Below are 20217 nucleotides of genomic sequence, written 5' to 3'. Positions count from 1 at the left end.
TTATATCAAATTGAAAAGTTTTTGTACAAACAAAACTAATGCAGACAAGATTAGAAGGGAAGCAATAAACTGGGAAAACATTTTTATAATCAAAGGTTCTGATAAAGGCCTCATTTCCAAAATATATAGAGAATTGACTCTTAATTTATAAGGAATCAAGCCGTTCTCCAATTGATAAATGTCAAAGGATATGAACAGACAATTCTCAGATGAAGAAATTGAAACTATTTCTAGCCATGTGAAAAGATGCTCCAAGTCATTATTAATCAGAGAAAGATCAGACAGCTCATGGTTGAATGGATTCAGATATACTCCAGGTCAAATCATGTCCCTGAAAGAAAATAGTAATTAATATAAGGAGTCAGATGGTATTAGTTATGATGTAACAGTTTTAAAATTGCTCCCTTCTTTATAAAGATGACTGCCTCAGTCTGCTACATAAAGAAACCTAAGATCATAGATTTAAAAAATGGAAAAGACTTTAGTTGCCATTAAGTGTAACTCCTTCATTTTATATATGAGAAAACCAAGGCTGAGCAATGTTAAATCATTGACTTGGGGTCACACAGTGAGAATGTGTCTTAAGCAAGGTTTGAACTTGTTGAAATGTCTCTGAGTTTTCAAATACAAACTTTGTGAGATAGAAAAAGTCAGATAAATTTAATTTTTGGTAATTATAGCTAGCAAATCATTAATAAAAGAAGTCAGTGGTACTCTTTGGGATCAGATGAACCAATCTTAGAGGTCTCTGAATGCTTAAAATGCCTTTGGAAAAGGGAGTGAGTAGGGGAGGCTTCAGGGAAGATGGAAAAATAGGTTGATACATTTCAAGCTTTCCAGATTTACCCCTACAAGTGGAACAAATTTGAACTTCAGGGCAAATATAGACTGGTAAAAAAAAATCAAGAACACTTGGGGCAAAGCAGGGGTCCTCCAGGTACGACTCGAGAAGATCTGAAGAAAGAACTGGGGTGAGGAACTAACCCTGTGAAATGCAAACACCTCTGGTCTAGCCCCACAGAAACCCCAAGTTGAGAGCCCTGGGACAATTTGGGTATGTCTGGAGCCTCTCTCAGCAGGAACCATGGGGTCTGAATCTGGGTATCTAGGCTGATTAGTAATGCCAGGATCAGCTATGCTGCTGAGATTCCCTAGGTGAAAAGGAACCAGCATTCTCATGAGTGCAGAGGACATGAGGCAGGAATGTTGTTGACTGCAGGCACTTGCTGAAAGGTGGAGTTCTTGGTTTGGGGTTTCAGATCAGAGAGGAAAGCTGAAGAGAAGCTTGCGGCACCATCCCTCCACTCCACAATTAGAGATATTTACACTAAGATCTCCTATTTTAAAACAATGAAAAAATGAAAAAAATATGAAAGAATCCATAGAAACTTATGATGGGAACAGGGAAGACCAGGGCTCATCTTAATAGCAGGACACTGAAGTAAAAAACCTTCCCCAAAGAGTAACATGAAATGGCTTCCTGCCCAAAGAGAATTTATAGAAGAACTCAAAAAAGAATTTAGAAATCAAATGAGAAACATTGAGAAAAAACTAAAAAATTAAAATAAAAACCATCCAAGAAAAACAAGATTATGAAAAAAAGTTAACCAATTAGAAAATGAGATACAGAATCTCAAGACAAAAATAATTCTTTGAAAATCAGAATTAGGTATGGAGAAGTCAGTAAAGCTATGAGAAACAAGAAATAATAAAGCATATTATAAAGAATTAAAAATAGAACAGAATGTGAAATATTTAATAAGAAAACAACTGATTTGGAGAACAGATCAAGAAGAAAAAAATTTAAGAATAATCGGACTGCCTGAAAGTTGTGACCATAAAAAGACCTTGACAAAATGATGCAAGAAATAATCCAGGAAAATTGTCCTGGAATGAGGGGAAAGTGGAAATAAAAAAAAAATTTCACTGATCACCACCTCAAAGAGATTCTTTGTGGAAAACACATAGGGATATTTTTGCCAACTTTCAAAATCCTCAGATCAAAGATAAATCTTATAAGAAACAAGAAAAAAACAATTCAAATATGCTGGCACTACAGTTAGAATTGTACAAGATTTATCAGTAACCACAATAAAAGATCACAGGTCCTGAAATCATATCTACCAACAATTTAAAAAGCTAGGCCTGCAGTCAAAAATATCATATCCAACAAAACTATTTATAATACTGAATGAGAAAAAAATGAATGTTTGAGGAACTTGCAGATTTTCAGGACTTTATATCAATTCTTATGTTTTCAAATGTGATTGCAGAAAATTTAAAATATAAGAGCCAATATCAAAGATCAGTTTCTAGGGAACTTAACATGGACATATTGTTGATGTTTTTTTAACATGGGAAATGTATACCATATGTTTAAGATTGACATTAACAATAGGTATTTCAAAAGAAAGATTGAGGCAGGGTTAAAGTAATATAGTAACCATGTAATACAAAGTAGGTGCAGGGGAAGAATAAATACAGAGACATTAGATGGGGGAGGAGGGCTCATAGTTCTCAAAACTTACTCACATCGAGAATGGGTTAAATCACCAATAATATATATATATGCCATGAAGGGTATAGCATCCTCCAAAATTTATAAAGAAATAAGGGGGAAAATGGGCCATGGGCAAGCAAAGGGTGAAGGAAGAGGGCAAGGGAAAGATCCATAGGTGGGGGAGGTTAAGTAATAGCAAGGCAAGTTAAGGAGCAGAATTAAAGCAAAGAGTTAGTAAAAATAGGAAAGATGTGTGTGTGTGTGTGTGTGTGTGTGTGTGTGTGTGTGTGTGTGTGTGTAGATGAGGGGAGGAACAGGGTGTGTGTGTATGTATATGTACATATCTACATATGTAAACATAAAAATGCATTTTTCCCCTGAGGCAATTGGGTTAAGTGACTTGCCCAGGATCACATAGCTAAGAAGTATTAGGTGTCTGCAATCACATTTGAACTCAGGTCCTCCTAACTTCAGGGCTGGTGCTCTATCCACTGCTCCACCTAGCTGCCCCAATATATCTTTTCTTAACTATAGTCCGGGGTGGAGGAAAGGGGGATGAAAAGGGGAAAATAAAGTAAAAAAGATACACAGAACAGAGCAAAAGAACAATTTACAAGGGAGTAAAGAAAAGATGAAAACTCATGAATATAATTTCTTCTACTAATGCATATATACATACATATATACATATTTTCTTGAACTAGTAATTTGTTATTATATATTTTGAATCCTCCCTGATGTTCTGCGGGGCACATGACAATGTTCTCTAGTGTTTTGCTTTATTTTGTATTTCTTTTCTATTTTTTTCTTATTCTGCTTTTTAAAATAAAATTTAAAAAAGAAAAAAAGAAAAAGGAAGTATGCGTGAGCATAGAAATAATTGGATAATAATCAGTGAGAAGGTGCGCAAAATTTCTTAAGTTTCTTCTGCAGAGAACATGACCTAATCATGAGACTCAGCCACCTTCAGCAATCTGGAGGAAAGAATCCATCTCTATCCAATCTCACTGGTTGGTTTTCATCTTCATGAGCAGGGTCATCCTAAATTCTAATGGAAGATTCCAAGGACATTTAGGAACCTATTTTCTAAGGGCAAAATCTTGCTGATTTTGATTTGCTTATGTTTAACCTATATGGGATTGCTTGCTGTCAAGGAGAGAGGGAAAGGACAGAAAGATGAAGAAAAAATTTGGAACACAAGATTTTGCAAAGGTAAATGTTGAAAACTATCTTTGTATGTATTTGGTAAAAATAAAATACTATTAACAAAAAATAGAATAGATTCTGTTTATAATGTTTTCTAGTTGCAGTGTCCCACCCAAGACTGAAAAGCATGTACCCCAAGGATTTGATCAATGTTATCTATAAGCAATGTACTTTAGAGACTGACTGACTAATCTACAGGGGTTTAAATCTTTGCATGAGGAAATAGAAAGGAAAAACCTTAATTTCAATTAATAATTCATTATTAATGTAAGAAATAATCATTTTTTCTCATTTAAGAGAATGAAAACTCTGATAAATCAACCCCCCTCTCCTCAATTCCACATTCTACATAGCTGGAAAGGCTTCAGATACAGCTGGAAATATATTTGATATCTGTTGTCTTTCAATCTGCTTTGATCTGTGCAGAAGAGATCATTACTGCAAATTGGCTATCAGTTAACGAATATTTTTTGTACATCACATGTCATAAAGACTGCCTGCTGGAGCATGGAGAGGTTGCAATCTGTGTCAGTGATGGGAGCCCCTACAACAGTTTTACTACCACTATTACCAATAATATGTCTCAGAGTTTTTGTAAGGATCAACTAAGATAATAATGAGTAGTACACACTTTTAAAAGGCAGCTAGCTAATGTTAAAGGTGCCATTGTTTCATTTTTATGGTATAATTATTTTTAAAAACACAGAAACTATGTGGTGTAATTGATAGAGAGCTCTTTCTCATGGCAAAAAGATGGGCTCAAGTCCCACCACATACTTTTAATAATGCTGCATGAGCATTGGCAACTCAGTTAACTGTTCATGGCCTTGGGTAATACTATAATACTATATGTTCAAAGTTGTACAGCAGGGGGTGTTGCTTTGCATTGATAAATGTGATTTTCTCACTTAGAATTTCCAAAGTCAATAAAATCAGAGATCAGAATTTTTTTCATTTTGTTTTGAGAACTGAAGTCAGGAAAACTCACACTCATGGTTCTACTGTTTTCCACAGGACCACTGTCCAATCACACCTTTCTGTTTCCCCCACACAAATATTTTTGTTCGCAATGAAAAAACTCCTAGTTATGGTTTTTAGGCTACAGATATCTCTTGTGTCAAGAGAGAGGGAAATCGAAAAAGCTTCATATGTGTGTGTATGTGTGTCTTATTAGCTTTCAGTAATCTTTGAAACCTAAGCCACACAATCTAAAAGAGCCAAAAAATAAGTGTTTTTCCTCAGAAATGTACACATCAAAACAATCTTATAGAAAGAAGAAACAATGTAGGAGATTGGCTCAAATAAGGGGAAAAAATGAGTGTTGGAAACAAAAATGCCCATGTGAAATCTTGGCTACAACTCAGAAAGAAAATAGATTCCCACATTAGAGGATCTGGGTTCAAATTCTGCCTCTTGATGCTTTCTACTTATGTGATCTTAAGCCAAATCATTGAACCTTTGCAGATCTCATTTTCTTCATTTGCAAAATGATTGTTCTGAGATCCCTTCCAGTTTTTGATTTATGATGCTGTGATGCTGTGAACTATCTGTCTTTCCATATTATGCTACTATGTGTCAGGCATTACAATAGATACTAAGGACACAGACAAAACTGAAGCAGTCTCTTGCCCTCAAGAAACTTGAATTCTAATCAGGGAAACAAATATACATACAAATAAATACAATAAACACACACACAAAGCAAATATAAAATAATTGAGGGAGAGGGAATTTCATTAACTTGAGGGATGGGGAAAGACCTAAAGTCAGAGGTGATATACAAACTGAGCTAAAAAGAAGCTACATATTCTAAAACAGGTGAGCAGTGACACAGTCCAGTGCAAAGTCACAGAGATTAGAGAGAATATGTATTTGGAATACTGGGTAAACCAAGCTCCATGATTAGAACATGAAAGGGAGTATGGTGTAAATTAGTCTGAATAGGTAGATTGGAACCAGATTGTGAAGGATTTTAGTTACCAAAGCAAGGAATTTTTATTTAAATCTTCAAGGAAATAGGGAATCCCTCTTGGTTTCTGAAAAAGGGAGTAACATAGGCAGATCTATGCTTTTAAGAATATCATTTTGGCAGTTGTGTGGCAGTTTAAGAATATCAGTTTGGCAATCTGGAAACTATTACAATGGTCTAGGCAGGAGGTGATTGAGATTTTAGCTACATAGAGAGAAGGAGACAGATTCTAGAACAGCTCTAGAGATAGAACCAACATGACTTGGTGATTGATTTACTATGTGGGATTAGGAAAAGTGCTGCATCAAAGATGACTCCAAATTTGCAAACCTAAGTGGTGCAATACATAGAGTTAAATCTAAATTTGGGAAGACCTGAATAAAAAAATCCAACCTCAGACACTTGGTAACAATGTGATCCTGGATAAATCACTTAATCTGTCTGCCTCAGTTTCTTCATCTACAAAACAGAAATTCTAATAGCAACAACCTCCCATGATTTTTGTGAAATAAAATAATATTTGTGAAGTGATTTTTAAACCTTAAAGCACTATATAAAAAGGTGGTGGTAGTGATAGCTACCTGGGACAGTGATAGAGCCCTCAAGAGAAATAAAAGAGTTGGAAAGATGGATGAATTTATGAGGGGAAACAATGAGTTCTGTTTGGGGCATATTGAATTTGAAATTCCTATATGACATTCAGTAAGTTAAACTTGGGGTTAAACAGGAGACAAGGGTTGAATATTAAGATCTGTGAGTCAATTGAGTAGAGATGATAACTGGACCCAGGGAAATTGATGAGGAAACAGTAAAATTGTTAATTGTCCTAATAATCAAAATCCTGGGGCTGACAACCTGATTTAGGGAATTCTCTTGTCCTCAGACTACATGGAAAAGATTTTTCTTGTATTTAAGTATTTCAAAACCAAGATGACTAAAGTACACGTTCCATGTTAACAAAATAAAATTTAATATGTAAATTGAATTTCTCAATCCGAAGCATCATCCTGGGGAAGCTGAACACAAATTCAGCATCTTCCTTCATGAAGGGATTGTTATCAAAAAGAATGACATTTTATAATGAAAATTTTTGTTGTATATTTAATAAATAAAGATTTAAATATGCAAAGCAAGAAAATAATTTGTATAAGAAATTGTAAGCTTTTGTTACATATAATTTTATAAAGAAATACATATGGATATGCACACATATCTATTTAACTTAGCAAGGTAATAATAAAACCTTTCTATTTGTATCTCCTTCTGCATGTGGGATTATCTTCTCCAAAGGGACACCATATATTTTTAATTGAATTTTGTTTTTTATTGTAAACTTAACATCTAAAATCCCCAGAAACACTGTAATATACAAAGAACAAGAAAGAAGCTTGCATACACACACACACACACACACACACACACACACACACACACACACACACACTGTAAAATGAAAACATTACAAGAAAGTACATTGAATGCTTCACCTAGATTTTTTTTCTTTCTTTCTTCCTCCCTTCCTCTCTCCCTTCCTCCCTTTCTTCTTTCCTTCCTTCCTTCCTTCCTTCTTTGCTTTCCTCCTTTTTTCTTTTTTTTCCTTTCATTAACATTCAATGAGTATCTATTATGTGGCAGGTACTAGGCTAATTATTGGAAAATGAAGATTAAATGGAATACTCCCTGTTCTCAAAGAGCTTACATTTTAGATCCTACCCAGATAAAGAGCTTGCCCAAATGCCAAGGCTCATCTTTTAAAGTCTATTTATAAGATATAATTTGAAAGGCAGGGAAAGGACATAGATCACGATTGGCAAAATCAGTTCTTTTTCTAGTATCATTTCTTGCCCCAATCTCCCCTCCCCTTCTACTTGACTCCTCCCCTACCTAGAGTTGTTCCTTTAAGCTACTTAATAAAGACCAGGGGATTTTCACTGAAAGATTAGTTAACTTGTATATTCCAATCTGGGAACAAATATTCATTAACCTTTTCCCATGAGGGGCAGAATGATATAATTGAAAAAAAGAAATTTCCAATTAAGAAAGCCCTGACTTAAAATGATGCTTTGGATAATTAGTAGTTATATGACTGTGGGATCAATTTACTTAACCTCTTTAAGCCTCAGTTGCCTTACCCATAAAATGGGCTTGGTTTCACAGGATTCTAAATGATGAAATATATGAAATGCTTTGCAAACAAGCAACTTTGCAGATGTTTTACAAATTCGGTTTCATTTCTCAAGTGCACAGAGTTAAGTGAGAGAAGCAAGAAAGTATGAAAGAAAGGACAAGTACATTTCTAATAGAGTGGAGCAACATCCACATGAATATGATAGGAGTAGGTTTAGGTAACTGACATATAAGCCACAAACTATGGTGTACCAATCCATGTAGTCTGGAGAACTTAGATACAAAAATGGACAATAATTGTCCTGGGTCTTCCAGGGGCAGAGCCAAAATAGCAGAGTAGAGAAACATTCAAATGAGCTCTCTCAACATTTCTTTCTAAAAATTTTAAAATAGCACTTAAATTGAATTCTGTAGCGGCAGAGATAGCAAAAGGTCAGAGTGAGATACCCTTCCAACCCAAGGCAACACAGGAGGTTATAAAGAGAAATCTGTGATATGAGGCAAGAGGCTGATCTGGACCCCCCATGGAAAAAACACTAGTAACAGAAGAAACATCTGTTTCAGAAGCTCTTAAGCCAAAGATAGTAAGGGAACACGGCAACTTGTTAGAAAGAGATTACAGGAGATCCCTGTGCTAGCGCTGGTTGTAGGACCAGATGCTATTTAGCATCTACACTGTCTATACCCACTTTTGGGTCATAGTTTAAGTGAAGAGGGGACACTTTTGGTCAAGAGGGAGCAGGATTCCTCAGGGGAAGCTATTTGGTAATTCTATATTTAAAGGCAAAGATGATAACTTTTGATTAAAAGGAGATGGAATCCCTGAGGAGTAGTAATACTTCTTACCTCAAGAAATTAGAGATCCTGAGGAACAGTAGCATTTCTTGTACTGAGGAAGGACCCTGAGGATCACTATCTATTGCAATTCCAAAGGATCAGAAACCCTTCCTAGGTAAGGAGCAGAGTGCAAACCAAGAGAACAGTACACCTCTCCCCAGATAACATTATCTTGAGAAGGGAAAACTCCCAGCCCTGTAGAACTAATTCTGAAAACAGCAGTGAAAAAAGTCTGGAGCTCAAAAGAGAGCACCTATTCCTGTTCCCTACTTCCCAACCCCACCATACACACACACACAGAGAGAGAGAGAGAGAGAGAGAGAGAGAGAGAGAGAGAGAGTTCCATATTAACATAAAGTTACAAATCAAGGAATAAAATGGAAAATAAACCAACAAAAGCAATAAAAAAGAGCCACAACATAAAAAATGTATTATGGTGACAGGGAAGATCACAGATCACAAATGCATAAAAAGACAATGAAGTCAAAAAAATCTAGAAGAAAAGCCTCAAAGAAAAATTTGAACTGGACACAGGCCCAACAAGAATTCCTAGAAGAGTGGTGCTGGGAGATTTTCAAAATCAAACTGGAATAGTAGAGAAAAAGATAATAAAGAAATTTAAACAATGTAAGAAAATTATTTTAAAAATCATTGACAGTAAGAAAGGCACAAAAATTACTGAAGAAAATACCACCTTAAAAATAGGATTGGCCTAATGGAAAAAAATAATAATAATTCCATGAAAATAGTTCATTTAAAAAGCAAAATTGCCCAAATGGGAAAAAAAAGGTACAGAAGTTCACTGACAAAAATAATTCCTTCAAAATTAGAATTGCACAAGCAAAACTTAATGACTCTGTGAGATATCAAGAAACAATAAAAACAAATCCAAATGGAAAAAAAAAACAGAAGAAAATACGAACAATCTCATTAGAACAACAACTGACCTAGAAGATAGCTAGAGGAGAGATTAACTTAACAATAATTGGATTACTTGAAAGCCATAATAAAAAAAAGAGCCTAGATATCATATTTCAAGAAATTACCAAAGAAAATAGTCCCATTATTTTAAAGACAGAGGGTAAAGTAGAAATTGAAAAAAATCCACTGATCACCACTTGAAAGAAATTTCAAAATGAAAACTCACAGGAACACAATATCTATAAATGGCTAGGGAATTTACTGGGCTGAACTGTGCTCCATTCTCACTCTAGTGCAACAGACCTTTCCTGTCAACTTTCTAAGTTGTCTTGGTCTGAAAAATTGTTTTGCACCTTTTGTTGATTCTCCAGAATTTTTTGAGGCATTATTTTAAAGTTGTTTGGAGGGGAATTTGGGAGAGCTCAGGTGAGTTCCTGCATTTTCTCTGCCATATTGGTTCCATTCCTCTGCAATTCTCTATCGAGAGCAGTATACAGAACAGTATCTCAAACTTAGAGGCTGGAAAAATCCATCCTATTCAGCTAAATAGATTTTTAGCTCTATTAAGGATCCTGAGTCCTAGACCTCTATGGATGATTTCCAGAAGGGTTATCTTCACTTGCCATTATTTCAATGAAGTTCTTCATATGTAACTCATATCCCCCTATTCTTATGTTGTGACAATATTCCATCATATTTATATAGTGAATTAAGGTGATGTCTACCTAAGCAGGTAAAGACTTTCTTCAGAAGAATGGGCAGATGAGATCAATTTGTTCCAATGGCCATGAAAGCAGCTGAAGCAGGTACTATGGAGTGCTTAAAGCTTGATCAAGCATTGGAGATGCCAAGATCACACAGTGCATCCCAGGCCATCACCAGTCATCTTGACTTTTGTTCTGCCAGTGGACTTTGATAACTCAAAAAGACAGAGTAAGGCAGATGACTTTACACAACTCTGCCTCACTGAAATCCAACGGATGCCCATGTCAAGACCTACTTCATGATCTCATCTGTCCTCTTTGAAAACAAAGGACCAACAGGCAAATGATATAGAATATTCATTCACCCATCAATGGACATCCATGTGTTTGAAGTTTTTTAGTGCTATAAAAATGCTTCTATGACTATTTTGAATATATATATATATATATATACATATATATAGGACCTTTCTGTCAATGACCTCTTTGGGATATATGCCCAGTAGTGGACTTCTGGGTCAAAAAGTATAAACAGTTCAATGACTTTTCTTGCATAATTCCAAATTGTTTTCCAGAAAAGTTGGATTGAGTTCAACATTCAAACAAAGATGTATTAATGTGCCTGCCTTCCCACACCTACTCCAACATTTAATATTTTCACATTTTACAATTTTTATCAGTTTGATGAGTGGAAAATCATATCTCATAATTGTTTTAATTTCTAATTCTCTTGTTTTTAGCACTTTGCCACAGTTTTCACACAGTCCTTGATAATTTGCATTTCTTCTTTTGAAAACGATGTGTTCTTATCCTTTGACCATTTATATTGATGTTTATGCCAATTCCCTGAATTTTGAGTATCAACCTTTTTATCAGAGATATTTAATGCAAAGATTTTTCTTACTAGGCATTTTCTCTTCCTACTTAATAGCTTTTAATTTTCTTGTGCCAAAATTTTTACATAAAAAAATTTTGGCACAAGCAAATTGTAATCAATATTTTTTTTATTATAACCTCTACCTCTTTGGATTAATAGTTCTCCTAACTATAGTCATGAACACTATCTCATTAAATTATCCTCTAATTTTTTAATGAAATGAGTTTTTATATTTGGGTCAAGTATCTACTTGAATCTTATCGTGGCATGGTGTCAGAAGGTAATTTAAACATGATTTCTTCTAAACTTCTTTCTAATTTTCTCAGATATTATTATTGAATTGGAAGTCTTTCCTTTGATAGTATATATTCTTGGATTTATCAAACACTAGACTGCAGAGTTCAATTGCTTCTGAGTCTTGGTTATCTTGCCTCTAACAGATCATTGCATCTAAGAATTTATGAAAGAAAATCTGGCTATTCTGATATCAACTCCAAATTAGAGGAGAATATATTTTAAAGTGTTTTTTTAAGGACAGTATGCTATGTACTAAAATTCCTTATAGGAATTTGTTCCTGGAAGCATAGAAAGCTCCTACAAATAGAATTCTGAAAACACAACTGAAAAGAGTTCCAATTAGGAATAAAAAGAGTAATTGTCAAAAAAAAAAAGCCAATATGGAAGCATAGAGAATTCATTAAAAGATTTAGATTTTGAAAAGACATGTGCAGAAACATAAACAAGGGTAAGTAATAGAAAATGTAAACAAAACTATGGCATGGTCCTCTAAGTTATCATCATATTATTATGGGCAAAATAGAAAGATGTAAACTAGATAATTGTGCAGTTAGGTCAGTTTGGAACTTACTGAAAGCTGTTCCCCAAAATTGATTCAACATCGTCCTGGAGAGACCCAGGAATGCCCAGAAATGCCAGAGAAATTTGTATGTGGCCCTGTGCTGTTTTAACATTGATCACTGAGTTGGACAAAGGCATAGTTAGCATACTTATCAAATTTGCAGATGACAGAAAGCTGGCAGGAATAAGTACACGCTGGATGACACAGTTGGAACAAATCTAATAAGATATCATTTAGTAGGGATAAACATGAAGTTCTACACTTTAATTTTTAAAAATCAATTTTAAGTACAACATTAGGAAAGTATGTCTAGACAGAGTTCAGGTGCAAAAAAAACATCTGAAGGCTTTAGTAGACTACATCTCACTATGAATCAACCATGCAATATGTCAATTTAAAAGTTATAAGTTATATAGAGGCATTGCCTATAGGCCTAGGGACCTGATATACTACAGCCCTACTCTGGTGCTTTGCAAATAAGACTTATTCACAAGTGATATTGAGACTACTTCTGATACATCATGTTTAGTTCTGAATTCCACATGTTAGGTATGAAAATAATAAGATGAAAAGTATCTAGAGAAGAGTAACTAAGACAAAGAATGACATTTAAATAAACTCCTGTGAGAATTAGATATTTAAACTGTCAGGAGATGATTGACCTCAAGAAAATACAGGGAAGATATGATAGCTGTTTTCAAATCTTTGAAGAACTAAAAGGACTCAATTTGTTTTACTTGACTTCAGAGGGAAGAACTAGAAACAACAAATAGAAATTTATGGAAGGCATTTTTAAACAATATAAGGGAAATTACTAACAGAGCTACATAAAAATGAAGTGGACTGCCTGGGGAGAAAGTGGGTTTTCAAACAAAATCAGATGATCATTTGTCAGATAAGTTATATATATATAGTTTATATATGGGTTAGTCTAGATTATCTCTGAAGTACTTTTTAGTTTCAAGATTTTGTTTAGATATTGCTGCTTCCTTCTTTCAAGTGGTATTTTGCAACTACATTGCCAAAGGAGTGGATGTGATTGCCAAAGTTTATAATGGAAAATTAAAGAACTGAGGGCATAACTTTAAGGATACCTATATAAAGAAGTTTAAAAAATGAGAAATAGGCATTGTTGGTGAAAGAGTATCAGGGGTTCCTAAATGTTGCTCTGTCATTGACCCCTTTGGTAGTCTAGTAGAACCTATGGACCCTTCCTCAGAAAAATGTTTTTAAATGCACAAAATAAAAATGCATAGAATTACATGAGAAATCAATTGTGTTTAAATGCAATTATCAAAATATTTAAACCTACAAGTTCACAGAACTTTAGAAGATATGAATGTATCCATTGGTGTATTTGGAGACTTCAGATTAAGAACTTCCCAAAATAAAGAAACACAAAAACCATGGAAGTATGGAGGGCCTTTTTAAAGCTGAAATAGAGAAAATCATTCAATAGGAGTCAATTTTTTAAAAACTGGGGGTCAGGGGGTAGGTCAAAAGCAATGAGAATTGATAAAAGGCCATTGTATTATTTTGAAGAGAATAGTTTTAGTAGACTGATGGGGTTAGAAACCCAACTAAAATTTAAGAGAGATTGGGTAATGAAAAAGTCAATATAATCAAACAGAAATAAATTTTAGAAGGAGCTTAAAAGTGAAAGAAAAGAGGGAAATGGAATGGTAGCTGAATGGGGTAGAATATCCAACTTTCATTCATTGCTTCTAGTCTTTTTTAATAGTGGGGAGAACTGGTCATATCTGCAGCCTTGGGAGAAGTCTTTGGAGAGGAAGAGAATAATGATACATAAGGTGCAGGAAGGTAACAATTATAATAAGATCATAAGAGAAAGAGAAGGCAATGAGGTTGTATGCAGATAAAGGGAATCAAATTTAATGAATAGCAGGGATAACTTTTTTTCTGTGATTGAAAGGAAGGAAGCAAGAAAAAATGGTAATGCTGAGGTTTAAGTCATGAAGAAGAAAATCAGATAATCTCATTCTTCTCATTAAAATGGGATGCTCGTTTATCTTTGGCAGGTGTTAGAGATGAAGGTACAATAAATGGTGAGAATAGTAAGGAAAAGATTTAGAACAATCACTATGGGGAATAAAATATGGATTCAATAATGGTAAAAATAGAAATATTATTGATCAGCTGGTTATGTACTAAATTATAATAAGCGAAATCAGTTTAATTTTATGACTTCCTTTAGTGATTCTCATAGCCCTAGAGCAGAAGTAGGAAAAAAAAAACTTTTGGTGAGAATGGGTGAAGGAGTTGGATTAAGAAGAGGAGAAGTCATTCTGAGGAATGAGAGTTTGAAGTCATAAATGGCAGAAGATCAAGAGAGAAGACTGTGGAAACTGAGTGTGGACCACAACATAGCATTCTCACTCTTTTTGTTATTGTTTGCTTGAATTTTGTTTTCTTTCTCAGTTTTTTTCCCTTCTTGGTCCGATTTTTCTTGTGCAGCAAGATAAATGTATAAATATGTATACACATATTGGATTTTACATATATTTTAATGTATTTAACATGTATTGAACTACCTGCTATCTAAGGGAGGGGTGGGGAGAAGGAGGAGATAATTTGGAACAAAAGGTTTGCAAGGGGCAATGTTGAAAAATTACCCATGCATACATTTTGTAAATAAAAAGCTTTAATAAAATTTAAAAAAGAGAGTAAAGGTTTCTAAGCAAACATCCAGCGAAACATCCTTAACATGGAGGGGTTAAGTGTTAGGGCAGAGATAAGTGAAGCTAGAATATGGAATGGGAGAATAGTGGTATGTCAGGAGACTAAAGATCTATAGTTGAGGACTATGAATGAGAGATTAGGAGAAGGTGGATGATAGGAAGTTGTAGTCAGAGACTGGTCATATCTTGGAAGCAATGCAATCTCAAGTGATCATGAATTTTAAGATATGATTATTAGTTGAAGTAATTTTAAGAAAGAGTTAATTGTTAATTGTTAAGGACTTGTATGGTCAGGTTGTGAGAGTAAATGACAGTATGAATCTTGACATCCCATAGAATGATGGCAGGAAGACAGGAGGATAGTAAGCCAAGCAGTAAAACAATGAGGCATTAGAATAGAATGAGAGCATCATCATTGTTATTATAATTGTCACCACTGAGAATAAAAGATCCAAAATTTGAAAATTAATTTAGTTAGGTGAAAATTAGATTTGAGGTTCTTTATATCCACATCTGCATTCCCAATAGAGGTGAGATATATTTGGGGAATGGCTCTCTGATGATTACAATCAACTGCAAACTAATATCTCAGAATTTTTGGTGTTCAACATTCTACAATGTTATCCTGAAAAGTATAAAGTATGGGCTAGCTCCCTGGAGGACCTCAGGATCAACCAGAGTGAGGATAAATCAAAGTCCTTGGTCTTTAGAAGAAGAAGTGAAGGAGGCAGGCAAGTTGCCATGCAGCTTGCCAAAGATGTATCCTAGATTCTGGAATCCGAAGTCTCCAGCCTCTCTTCTCCTCGTCCTGCTGCAAAGTGACTCTGACTTCTCTCCCCCAGCTCTCCAATCCTTGCCTACAATTATCTCACTACCAAACATTCAGCAAGCACCAATGATGAGGAGAGCTATCATCTAAATATATGCTTATAGAGCCATTATTTCACATCAAATAGGTAGTTGGTTTCAAGTGCTCTCTTGTCTGATTCAAGCACACCTTTTTTTAGAGTTTCAGCCCTCTACAGAAAAGAGCCCTAGTTATTTGGTGCCTTTTCTTTAACCTCTTCCCTCTTTAAAATTCTAGCTGCACAGGTGCTGCTCACTTGTACTCTCTCTGATCCCTTCAAATACACTAGGGATAAGTCTCCAAGATTGCAAATGTAACAGATTTGTACCCCACTGGGGCATACTTAGATACTCTCTCCATGCACTCAGGGTAGATAAGAAAAACTTGAGCATATGCAGATTTTTCTTGTCTGCTTTTGATTATGTACCACTCATTACTGAGTCTTTTGATTGGCTATTGAACCAGAAAAAAAATCTTGTATCCCTCTTGACTTTTATGTACAATGGACAAAGATGTGATTTTAGCCAGGATTGTGGAAAGAATCCTTTTGATAATTCCATCAAAATAGTATTGGAGGCCACTGCTTCTCATGTGGGTAATGGATTCAATTAACTAGGCTTATATTAGAACTCCTGGCTCTTTCTGGCTCTCTTGTGTGTTTCTTTCCTTTAGCAACAATCTTATGACACTTAAAAGGGGCTACCTACTACTGGCAAGAAGCTGGATTGGTGGCAGCTACCAGAAAGATAGTAGATTCATCAGCAGTGGTCTAAAGTGGAAGAAGTGATATGGAGATAAGAAAAGAATCATTATCAAAAAACAAGATCAATGAGGGGAAATGGCACTTAGTGTTTGTCACAATTTCTATAATTGTTGACTCTATAAATATCAACTTTCCTTTGGATTCTGAGGTAATTAGAAATAATAAAATGAAGTGCTTGGGAATTAATTTTCTTCATGGGAAGACGGGCAAACACAGAGAAATAAATGAAGGGATAAACCATAAAAGAATAAAAAAATAAATAACCAATGAAAGCACACAAAAAATTATCCCAGAAAAAAAGGGGAGAAAATCTAGGAGAAACACATATGACATTAAAAACAGCAACATAGGGGACAGCAAGTTGGTGTAGTGGATAGAGCACCAGCCCTGAAGTCAGGAGGAGCTAAGTTCAAATTTGGCCTAAGATACTTAACACTTTCAGGCTGTGTGACCCTGGGCAAGTCACTTAATCCCAATTGCCTCAGCAAAAAAAAAAAAAAAAAAAAATTACAACAGAAGGACAATTAAAGAATTTCTTTCTAATAGAAAGTAAGAAGATAAGAATAAAATAGGAGCTTAAATAAAAGAAGTAATGGTGGAAGACTATATTTGAAATACCAGGGATTAAGCCTATAGGTGAAGCAATATTTTATGTGGTAATAAGCTGCAAATGAGAGTACACATAAATGAGGAGAAAAGAGAAAGGATTGAGGAGAATATGTAATATACATAAATCAAATCATTGGTGGAAAATGAAAGAGGTAAAGAAATAATCCCTACAGTCCTGTATTTAGAAGAGAAAGGCCTATAAGAAAATGGGTAAGGTGGCAAAGAGAAGGATTGTTGCAAGGGAAAAGAAAGGGAAAGCTCAACTCAATGGTGGGGGCAATAGAAAGAGATGGTCCTACTAAAGAATACTTTCAAGAAGAGAGATAGATACTCTGAAACAAACAATAAGGACCTTAAATAGATGCAATATTTAGGAATTTGGCATTTAGAAAGAATATTACATCTGAGAGGTTGTTGTGCCTCCATGGACAGCAGTCTACCTTAAGAGAAGGAACAATTTTAAGCAATTGCCATCTGAAAGGATGAAAAGTCATAGATTTGGAAAAGAGATTGCATGACAAATAGGGGAAGTGATCTTTAAAATGGCAGGCAGGTCATAATGAGCTGTATAATCAGGAACATAGGAAAAAAAATCCTACCATGGGGATGATACTTCTATCTTTTCTATGTGCTCCATACATTTATATCTCTAAGAATGAAACATAATGGAAAATGGGGGAGGTAGAGAAAGCTAGATCTACAAGTCAATAATAGAAACTGGTTAGAAGAGAGGTTTCAAAATAGATACCATGAATAATACAAGTATCAAAGAAAAAATAAATATAAAAACCATGAAGTAAATAATAAAAATGTAGAACACATAGATAAGAAAATATTTATGGCAATAATGAAGGAAATGTTGTTTTAAAGAAAAAGTCAAAGTAAAAAAAGCTAAAAGAAAAATAGAAGGAATATAAGTGAAAGAAATTTTACTTGGCTACTTAACTGGGAGGGAAAAGATAAAGGGAAGGGAAGAATTGGATAATTTGACAAAAAAAAAGAGAATAATTACTTAAAACTACAAAATCAGGGAAAGGTGTGACAAATGGGAGAAGAAATAGAAAATCCTAAGTCAGAAAAAAAACCAACATTAGAGACAAAGGGAGATAAATATAAAGCTATAATAACTTTTCATGTGAATGAGTTAAACAATCCAATAAAATCAAAAAGTGAAAGATTGAATAAGAAAACAAAACCCCACAATTTGTTACATATAAGAAACACATCTAAAAAACAAAGACATACACAGAATAAAAATTAGTATCTGGAACAAAATTTACTTTGAACCCTAAAACCCCAGGAATTATAATATTATCAGAGAAAGCAATGGAAAATGTATAGTATAATAGATAGAAAAAATCTATAGTATGCTAATAGGAACCATAAACAACAAATATTGATATTAAATATATAATACCAAATGTCTTAGCTTTAAATTTATAAAATTCAGGAAATCCATAGTTGAATTATAAGAAGACATAGACAGCAATGCTTTATTAACAGAACATCTTAATGTTACTATCTCAGATTTGAACAAATCTAACAAAAAGATTTTTTAATAGAAAATATAGAAACTGACAGAAATATTAGAGCTAAAAGACTTATGGCATCTTATAAATAAAATTTATCAAATATTATACATATTTCTCAGCAACATCTGGAACTTTTATAGGAAGTGATTGATTATTGGGATGCAAGAAATATTGCAAAGAAATATAAAAAAGCAGATAAACACATCATTTAGGTAGCATGATGGAATAAAGTAGAAATTAATTCAGAGAGCACCAAAAATGTCTCTTATTATTAAGTTTCCTCAGTTGTATTAAATAGATTAGATAATGAATCCCAAAAATAATAATTATGTAGAAAAAAATGATGCTAAGTAAACATCAACATTTCTGGGATATACCTTTACAGTCCTCAAGTGAAAATTTATATCCCTAAAAATATGCATTAACAAAACAGAAAAAAGAAGGCTAATTACCTCAATATGCATTGTGAAAAAAAACCAAAAATTCAAAAACAATCTCAAAATGAGCACAATAAAGAACATTTTGAAAATTAGAAAAATAATACATAAAATGTAAACCCCAAATATGTAGAAATGATAAACAATACTAGAAACTTGTTCTCTAGGGATTTTTTATTCAATTTTATTTTATTTTTAGCTCTAAAATCTCTCCTTCCTTTCATCCTTTCTCCTATCTATTTAAAAGGCAAGAAATACAAAATCAATTATAAATATGAAGAGATAAAATATATGAATGCAAAAAAATTAAAGCTTGTCCTTTGAAAATATCAACAGATATGACAAATTTTAGTCAATTTGATTAAAATGGAGAGCCTAAAATCAAATCAACACAACAGTAAATGAACAAGATAAAATCACTACAAAGCAAAGAAAGTAAAAATAATGATCAGAATCATGATGTATAATTATAGCAAAATTGAGAAAAATAAATAGAAAAATATCTTTAAAATACAAAATGCCCAAATAAACAGAAGACCAAATAGAAATCTTAAGTAATCCATTGTCAGAAAAGGGATGGCACTAACTCTAAGGTAATTGTCAAAGGGACAAACAAAACAACCTCCTAGTCTTGACAGATTCACAGGAGAATTCTACAATATTTTTCTTTAAATTGGTGTCAATCTTACAGTATTATTCTCAAAAACTGCAAAATTAAACACTCTACCAGATTTACTTTATGAGAGAAATATCATCTAAGTATCTAAATCAGAGAAATTTAAAGCACAAAGTACTATAAACCAACATCATTAATGGATATCAATTCAGAAATTTTAAATAAATTCCTATCAAATATACTACAGCTATCCATCCAAGAAACCATTCATTATGATTAAGTTAGATTTACCTGAGAGATGTAAGGATGGTTGAACAAGGAAAACAGTTAACATAACAAGTCATATGAAAAATAAAATTATCCAAAGCACATGGCCATGCCAATGTGCAGGAAAAAAAACTGGTGAAAAGGACACCATTAATTTATTTATGCTCTTAAAAAAAACTTTTTTAAGATATGATATTAAAATACCATAAAAGTATTTAAAATAAAAAGCAAACATCATACGCAATGGAAATATGTTAGAAGCTTTCCCAGTAAATACAGGAGTAAAGCAAGGATACTGACTTTCTCATCTACTATCTGATAAAATTCTAGAAATCATGTCATTAGCAATACATCAAGAGAAAGAAATTAAGCACACACACACACAAAAAAAATTGACAAAAAGGAACTAAAAACTATCCATAGTTGCATGATAATATAATGATTTAC

The sequence above is a fragment of the Antechinus flavipes genome, chromosome 1 (genome assembly GCF_016432865.1).
Source record: "Antechinus flavipes isolate AdamAnt ecotype Samford, QLD, Australia chromosome 1, AdamAnt_v2, whole genome shotgun sequence".
Classification (NCBI taxonomy): domain Eukaryota; kingdom Metazoa; phylum Chordata; class Mammalia; order Dasyuromorphia; family Dasyuridae; genus Antechinus; species Antechinus flavipes.
The sequence above is the reverse complement of the archived record's forward strand: the minus strand, read 5'-3'. Positions refer to the sequence as shown.